The sequence below is a fragment of the Gordionus sp. m RMFG-2023 genome, chromosome 5 (assembly GCF_954871325.1).
Source record: "Gordionus sp. m RMFG-2023 chromosome 5, tfGorSpeb1-WG-v2, whole genome shotgun sequence".
Lineage (NCBI taxonomy): Eukaryota > Metazoa > Nematomorpha > Gordioida > Chordodea > Parachordodidae > Gordionus > Gordionus sp. m RMFG-2023.
Window position 1 is genome coordinate 25,645,048 of NC_088779.1, and position 7,826 is coordinate 25,652,873.

Below are 7,826 nucleotides of genomic sequence, written 5' to 3' on the forward strand. Positions count from 1 at the left end.
AATATATTTTAAAGAGATGATGAATAATATAAATATTACGTGATACGTGATAAAAGCGTTCGCCCTCTGGTTGTGGATACAACAGATCTACGCTAGGTTTTCCTCAAAAATCCATCAAACTGGATAGTTAATTAAGGGGAGAAAAAATGAGAAGCCCTTCACACGTTTGTGGGCAAGCCGCACGTACTTGTACGCGCAACAGTCCGAGAACTGTTGCTTAAACGTCTATAGGCTAATAAACAAAAAGAAATGGGCAAAACAAAAGCCTATACCCATGAACTGCCAAAATAATTTAATTACTTTAAGGGTGGGTGGTGGCTAATTTTAAGTTTAACATCTAATGTAAGCCTTGATAGTTACTAACAATAATTGAGAATGTGTTCATATCAATTGAGAATAGAATTTATTCATGAAAATAAGGAAAAGCTAAATGGGTTTACCGCAAATTGTTTAAATAGGTGAAGATTCCTGTGAATAGGCAAAAACTAGTCAGTAATAGGTTTATGACTATCCAGCAACGAACACCACACAACAAACGGTTTTTTTTCTTTTTCCAGAGAAACAAAATACTCTATGGAGTGATAGATAGATTATATAGCGAAAAAGGTCTTTGATAATGATAAAGATATGAGAGAAAGGAAACTATGACGCAGAAATAGGAACCAGCTCCGTAAGTTTTAGGAAATGGAAAAGTAATTGTTGGCCAGGATTAACAAAAGGCATTATGGCATGATTGTTATATGATAGTCTATCACTCACGGAAAGACTATACCAACAAAACATATTTACAAACCTCGCCACCCCCCTGTCGACTGGTTTCTCCATAAATGAAATAACAAGTGGACAAAGACTAAGAAAAAAACACTAAGAAAAAGCAAAGCTCTGGGGCTAGATAATATCACAGCAGAAAAACCAAAAAATAGCACCTATAACAATATCGCTACCTATTTGCCCTCATTGAATAAAATATGGGAGAGCGGAACTACTGCAGTGGGAAGGATCAAATCCTACCTAAGTAACTACCCAAAAAAACTAAGACCACAGAAATTAAAGGGTTATTGAGCTATAGCCATCACATCCTATAGCATGGAAAAAAATTTTTTGGTTCACTCAAAAACCACAAGCATATCACCCACACCGAAAACTCCCCCCCCCCCAAAAAAAAAAAATACATAAGTATATACAGGCCAAGAAAAGAAAATACTGGAGCCAAAAATTAATTTAGAAAAATAATCATGCAGAAAAACTAAGTACAAACCCCCTTCTGCTTTACATTTGTAAATTATAACAGAGCTATTGATAATGTTAACCATGCAGCTTTGTCAGAAAAGGGAAGACTCCAACATCTTCCAGATCCAGAAAACCACTAATACATGTTGTGCTTCGAAATCAATGACGAAGAAAATCCCCTACCTCCAAGGTAAAAAGGAGTAAAACAAGGCTAAACTCTTGCCACTCCTAAATAAATAAAGATCATAAAAATAAAAACAAGAAGAAACACTGGCAACGACCAATGTATTTTATGTAGACTTCAATTTAGATGTAATGTTTTGAAAAAGTTAAAGACGTTAGATCTAGTTAACTAGCGATAATAAAAGAAAAAAAGTTTTTTTTTTCCTTATTTTTCCCAAGAAAAACAAGTAATCACTTCAAAAACTTATAGATAGAAACAGGGTAAATGTAGTCACAATGTATTTAAGAAATATACTTAATAATGGAAGTAGTTGCAAAGAAGAAGAGAAATTAGAATACAAAGGCGAGTGGAAACTTTTAAATGTATACAAAAAGTATGAAAGATAAGAGAGAAATCGGTAATTTCTAGACTGAGGACACATCCACTATTTCTATATTAGTCTATGGAGGGGGCGGACATGTTAGAAGACCAAAGAAACTAGGGAAGAGAAAATAGATAAATAAAATAAAATAAAAGAAACAGATGACTATAAACAAATAAATGTCTCATAAACAAAAGAGGATACCCTCTACCCCAGAAACATTACAAACTCAAAAACTATGGAAAGATTACAAAAACATACCCAAAAACTAAGTTAAAAAGAGCCAAAGAAAAATTTTAGCCCACATAGGAAACGCAAATCACAAACTATTCCTCAAAAATGTCATTAATATCTTAACTCATATAATGGGAATGCATAGAAGTACAACGTATATGTAATTAAAAATATGGGACGGACTGATTTAAATTTGTACATAGTCAATAAGATAAATAAAAGCTGAAGTCAGTGAAGTAAGTAATTCACAGAAAAGGTGAAAGACAAAATCAAGAGGTAAAATTGAGAGATGAAGAAATCAAATAACCTGAAAAATACAGAAAAAAAAATTATGAGAGGTTTAGGTAGTTCGATTTAATTTTTAGTAATTTTTTTATAGATTTTTTGTTTTTATTTAGCCTTAGGAACTGCTTCAAATTTAAGTTTAGATCCATTATGTCCTTCAAGGCTCTGTAGAACCATAATGTCTATTAAATAATTACTATTTTAATTATTAGATTAGATTAATACGTATAAATTATATCTTTACTATGTTAGTTTGCAATCAACTGTATTAAAAATGGAATATCAATACCATGCATAATGTTTAAACATCAATTTAGCATTAAAAATTGAAGTTTAATTGATTTTTATTATTTTAATTATTTTAAAACCCTAATTAAATAAATATAATCATTTATTAATTGATAATTATAATTTAATTTTTAATTATCGAGTTCAAAATCACTATTTATCCCTTAAAATGCATGTGAAAAATTCATCTATCAAAATTTTTTAAAAAACAAAACATGTGGTGAGTAATTTAATACAGTTTTTTAATTTCAAACTATACCTTAGATAATGAAAGACGATTAATTGTGGTTCTAAAAGATATAAATTGTGAAAACCAAAAAAAAGAAAGACAGGTAATTAATGAATATATAATCTAAGATATTTTATTTATAAAATAATAAAAGATAAACCTGTGGGTCAATCTGTAGATATATATGAGATCCAATGTATAGATATCTCAGGATGTATTAATTTTTTAAATATAATTAAATATCAAATTTTATATATCTGATAGCAGTAATCCATATAAAGGTATGAGTTGTATTAGAACAAATTATATGATGAAATACATTTTAAAATTAATCTTATTTAGATTGTTTGGTTAATAAAGAAAGAAGGCTTATTGATGAGAGGACTAATGTAGGGACAGTAGAAAAGAAAAAATGGGTAAATTAATTTATATTTAATATAAAATATTTTATTTATATAATAGAAGTTAAACCTGTGGGTCAATCTGGTAATATATGTGAGATCCAATGTATAAATATCTCAGGATGTATTAATTTTTTAAATATAATTAAATATAAAATTTTATATAGGCATGGAATCTGATAGCAGTAATCCATATAAAGGTATGAGATTGGAACAAATTACTTTGATGAAATACATTTTAAAATTAATCTTATTAAGATTGTTTGGTTAATGAAGAAAGAAGGCTTATTGATGAGAGGACAATGTAGGGACAATAGAAAAGAAAAAAATAGGTAAATTAATTTATATTTAATATTATTTTTTTATATAATAGAAGTTAAACCTGTGGGTCAATCTGGTAATATATCTGAGATCCAATGTATAGATATCTCATGATGTTTTTTAATATAATTAAATATAAAATTTTATATAGGCATGGAATCTGATAGCAGTAATCCATGTAAAGGTATGAGTTGTATTGGAACAAATTACTTTTGATGAAATACATTTTAAAATTAATCTTATTTAGATTGTTTGGTTAATGAAGAAAGAAGGCTTATTGATGAGAGGACTAATGTAGGGACAGTAGAAAAGAAAAAAATAGGTAAATTAATTTAAATTTAATATAAGATATATTTATAAAATAATAAAAGCTATACGCATGGCTCAATCTAAAAGTGACAACCATACAAGTATTTTTTTCATTATAACAATATTTTTCTTCAAATTTATAATATTTGCCATAATTTTCATAAAAAAATTATTATTTTAATTTATATATTAATATTTGTCACTTTTTTAGAAGAACTTATACAAGTATTATTTTTATTTTAACAATATTTTTCTTCAAATATATATTTGTCATAATTTAAAAGCAATGATTTTAATTCAGATTAATATTTTTACTTTTTTAGAAGAGCTTGATCTGGGTACTAAAACAACTGGACCTATGCAACCAATATTAGGTGCATATCCTTATACTGGATTGGGGAAAGATAGAAGATGTTTTCAACCTCAGTGGTACAAATCCTTTCCTTGGATAGAATATAGCATTACCAGAAATGCTATTTTTTGTTTTCCTTGTCGTAATTTTCCCACACAACCTCAAAAAGGTTATCTCTTTGATATAGGTTAGCAAAAATTTCGTAAGGTAAAAGAATTCTTAACACACGAAGCAACAAATGGTCATGCAACGAATGTGATTCTCTGGAACCATTTTAAACAATCTTTAATAGACGGGACCATTAAAGAAAAATTTGTAGCTCTAACTAAATCAGCAATAATGGAAAGAAGAGAATATTTGAAACGATTATTCAAAATTATAATACTATGTGGTAAGTTAGAACTTCCCCTTAGAGGACATCATGAAAGTAAGACAAGCAATGATCAAGGTAATTATTGTGAAATATTAAACTGTTTGAAAGAGTATGATTCATTTTTAATGGCATATAAGCCACCAGGCAATGCTCATTATTGCTCACCTCCATCATAAAATCAAATGCTATCTGCAGCGGGAAACATAATCTTAAAGTACATAGCTTCAGAAATAAGGGAGGCAGGTTATTTTGCTGTCATGGCTGATGACACTCGTGATGTTAGCTCATATGAACAATTTAGTATATGTGTTAGATATGTTGATTAAACAAAAACACCAAAGGAATCTTTTATATCTTTTGAAAAAGTTGTAGACTTAGATGCAGAATCATTAACAAAGACATTGATATCAACCTTAAATAACAATTCTATAAATGCGATTTGCGTTGCTCAAGCTTATGATGGTGCCAGTGTTATGAAAGGGCATCTTTCAGGAGTCCAGGAAAGATATCGCAAAAATCACAAAATGGCTATATATGTGCACTGCTATGCACATAAACTCAATCTTGTATTGATCTCAGCATGCAAATATTTACCTCAGTCTAGAAAGTTTTTTAATGTATTAGAATCTATTCATGCTTTTTTCTCAATATCTATTATCCATCATAACAAATTTCTTGAAAAATATTGTTGCCTTGAGTTCTACACTTTGGGGATCCCATATTAGAACAATAGAGGCAGTAAAAAACACTTTCCCTGCAATTATTTCTTATCTAGAAAATATAAAGCATGGTGATATGGTGAAAGCAAATGGAATTTTATATATTCTTTTACAATATGATACAATTATGTGTGTTTATATTCCAAAAATTATTATCTATGTGTTCCAATATTTCTATTTTTTACAAAAATCATATTCTGACATATCAACAGCATCGGATCTTATCGAGTCTCTTATCATTTCTTTGTCAAATTTAAGAAATAATTCCTATTTTTCTTCATTATTTACCGAAGTAAATAAATTCTGCAACTTATATAATATAAAAATAACAAATAAAAGAACAAATATACCTTCTACCATTTTAAACGATTCTATTTAAATAGATAATATTGTTTCTCCTAATTATTCTGATCAAACCAATGACATATAATAATATGTCATTGGATCAAACAGAAACCTTTTATAAGTGTCATGTCTTTTATCCAATTTTGGATATTATGATAAATGAATTAAAAAAGAGATTTTGTCAAGAAAACACAGATATATTAATAGCTATAAGGGCTTTACATCCCTCCTCCCCCCAATTTTTAAATAATGATATCATTAAACCATTTATCTTACATTATATCCTGATCCAATGGAAGAATACGCAATATTAAAGATTTATATTTTTACCTATAATAAAACACATGAACCTAGTGCACATCGATAATAGATTTGATAAAAATTGTACCCATCGCTATATTCCCTCGTTTATATAATTGCCTTAAAATTGCCCCAACTATACCTTTTAATTCCTGTTCATGTGAAAGATCGTTTTCAGCTTTAAAAGGGGTGAAAACATATATTCGATTGACAATGGGTCAGGAACGATTAAATTCGTTGGCTCTATTGATCATTGAAAAAATGTTATTAATAACATTCCTATAGATCACATTATAAATGAATATGCAACAATGACTAACCGTCGTAGAGAACTTATTTTATTAGATAATTTAACCTTATAATTTATATTATGAAACGTAATTTTAGCATCAGTAAAGCGGGTAAATATATCGTTTAATATTTATTTTATAATTTTTTTTATCATTTCTAAAATTAGCTAAGATATGGCACTTATAAAAAAATTTTTTTTGAGATATATATTGACAATACAATAATATATAAGATCTTAATTGCTTTCATCATATCACTCTTATTTTTTAGCTATAATTCATTTCTAATTTGGCATCCTTACCATGTGTTGCATGTGCTCTATTGTACGCTATTATTTTATTACTTATATTTAAAATGTCAGTTATATTTAAATAATTATATTTAAATGTTTAGTTACATATCTTAAGGCAACAGAATATATATAAAAATATATATATATTTTTATTTTAAATTACTTTTTTTTTTTGCTTGTATGATAATAACTTGTAATTCTTTCTTTTTAAATTATATAAATAAAAGATATATTTAATTATTCTAAATTGAACTTTTCCACCATTGCTCAATAATATATTCAAAATTATTCTAAATCAAAATTATTCTAAATTGAACTTTTCTCCCAATTCAATATGGTGGAGGATAGGAATGATGTAAAGATCAAAGTATTGTTAAAGACGTTGGATCTGAAATTTCTTGCGGAGAACTTTATAGATGAAGCTACAAAAAATATAAATTATTCGAAACATTGGATAAAGATATGGCTGTGAGTATCATGGATAACATTGATAATTTATCATATCAACAAATGAAAGATTTAGTACAAAAGAAAGTCGAAAAGAACAAGATCACGCGTATTTTGGAGTTGTTCAATACAAAACCGGACAGACTTGAATCTTCCAGAGAGTATTTCGATAGACTGAAAGGGTATGGCTCGGGGCTCAATCCTGAATTTTTGTCGGTGCAATTTATTTTGAATTGTTGTAATGAAAAGCTAAAAACTAGGTTGATAAAAGAAAATACTACATAGATTAATATTATAAAGGATATTGTTGTCAAATTTCAATCGTTGGAAATTAATAATAATAAAACATATTTAGCGAAAGATTCTTGGAGAAGAGAGGATAGAACCGATTGGCAAGGCTATTCGTCTTGGAAAGAGAACAAGCAGACTTTCAAGGCTAACAATAACAATAACAACTACAACAATAACAACAACTACAACAATAACAACAACTACAACAATAACAACAACTACAACAATAACAACAACAACAACAATTTCAAAAAACAAGAAATTATACAAACGCCATATAATTTGAGGCCAAGGAATAAGATAAATTTTATTAAAGATTTTATGATTAATATGCAACTTAATAATCTTAATTTTACTTTTTTGATAGATACGGGTTCTCCGGTGACATCCTTGCCCATTAAAGATTTTTAAAAATTGGAGAATTATGAAGAAATTGAGTTGGAAAATTGTTCTAAAAAATTATTCTCTTATGAGAGTTCTCCTATCACAGTCGTTGGTCAGGTCTCGAATATTAAGGTTAAATATTTGAATACAATTAAATATTTAAATTTTTATCTATGGATGGGGAGGGACC

General features: G+C 28.1%; 1 long non-coding RNA gene across 1 annotated transcript; it reads left to right on the forward strand.

Annotated features, from left to right (window-relative positions):
• Window positions 1–3,277: 3,277 nt before the first annotated feature.
• LOC135929651 (uncharacterized) lies at window positions 3,278–3,855 on the forward strand. The gene is made up of 3 exons (XR_010572627.1): window positions 3,278–3,318; window positions 3,380–3,412; window positions 3,781–3,855. It is a non-coding gene; the product is annotated as an uncharacterized LOC135929651 (long non-coding RNA).
• Window positions 3,856–7,826: the final 3,971 nt, after the last annotated feature.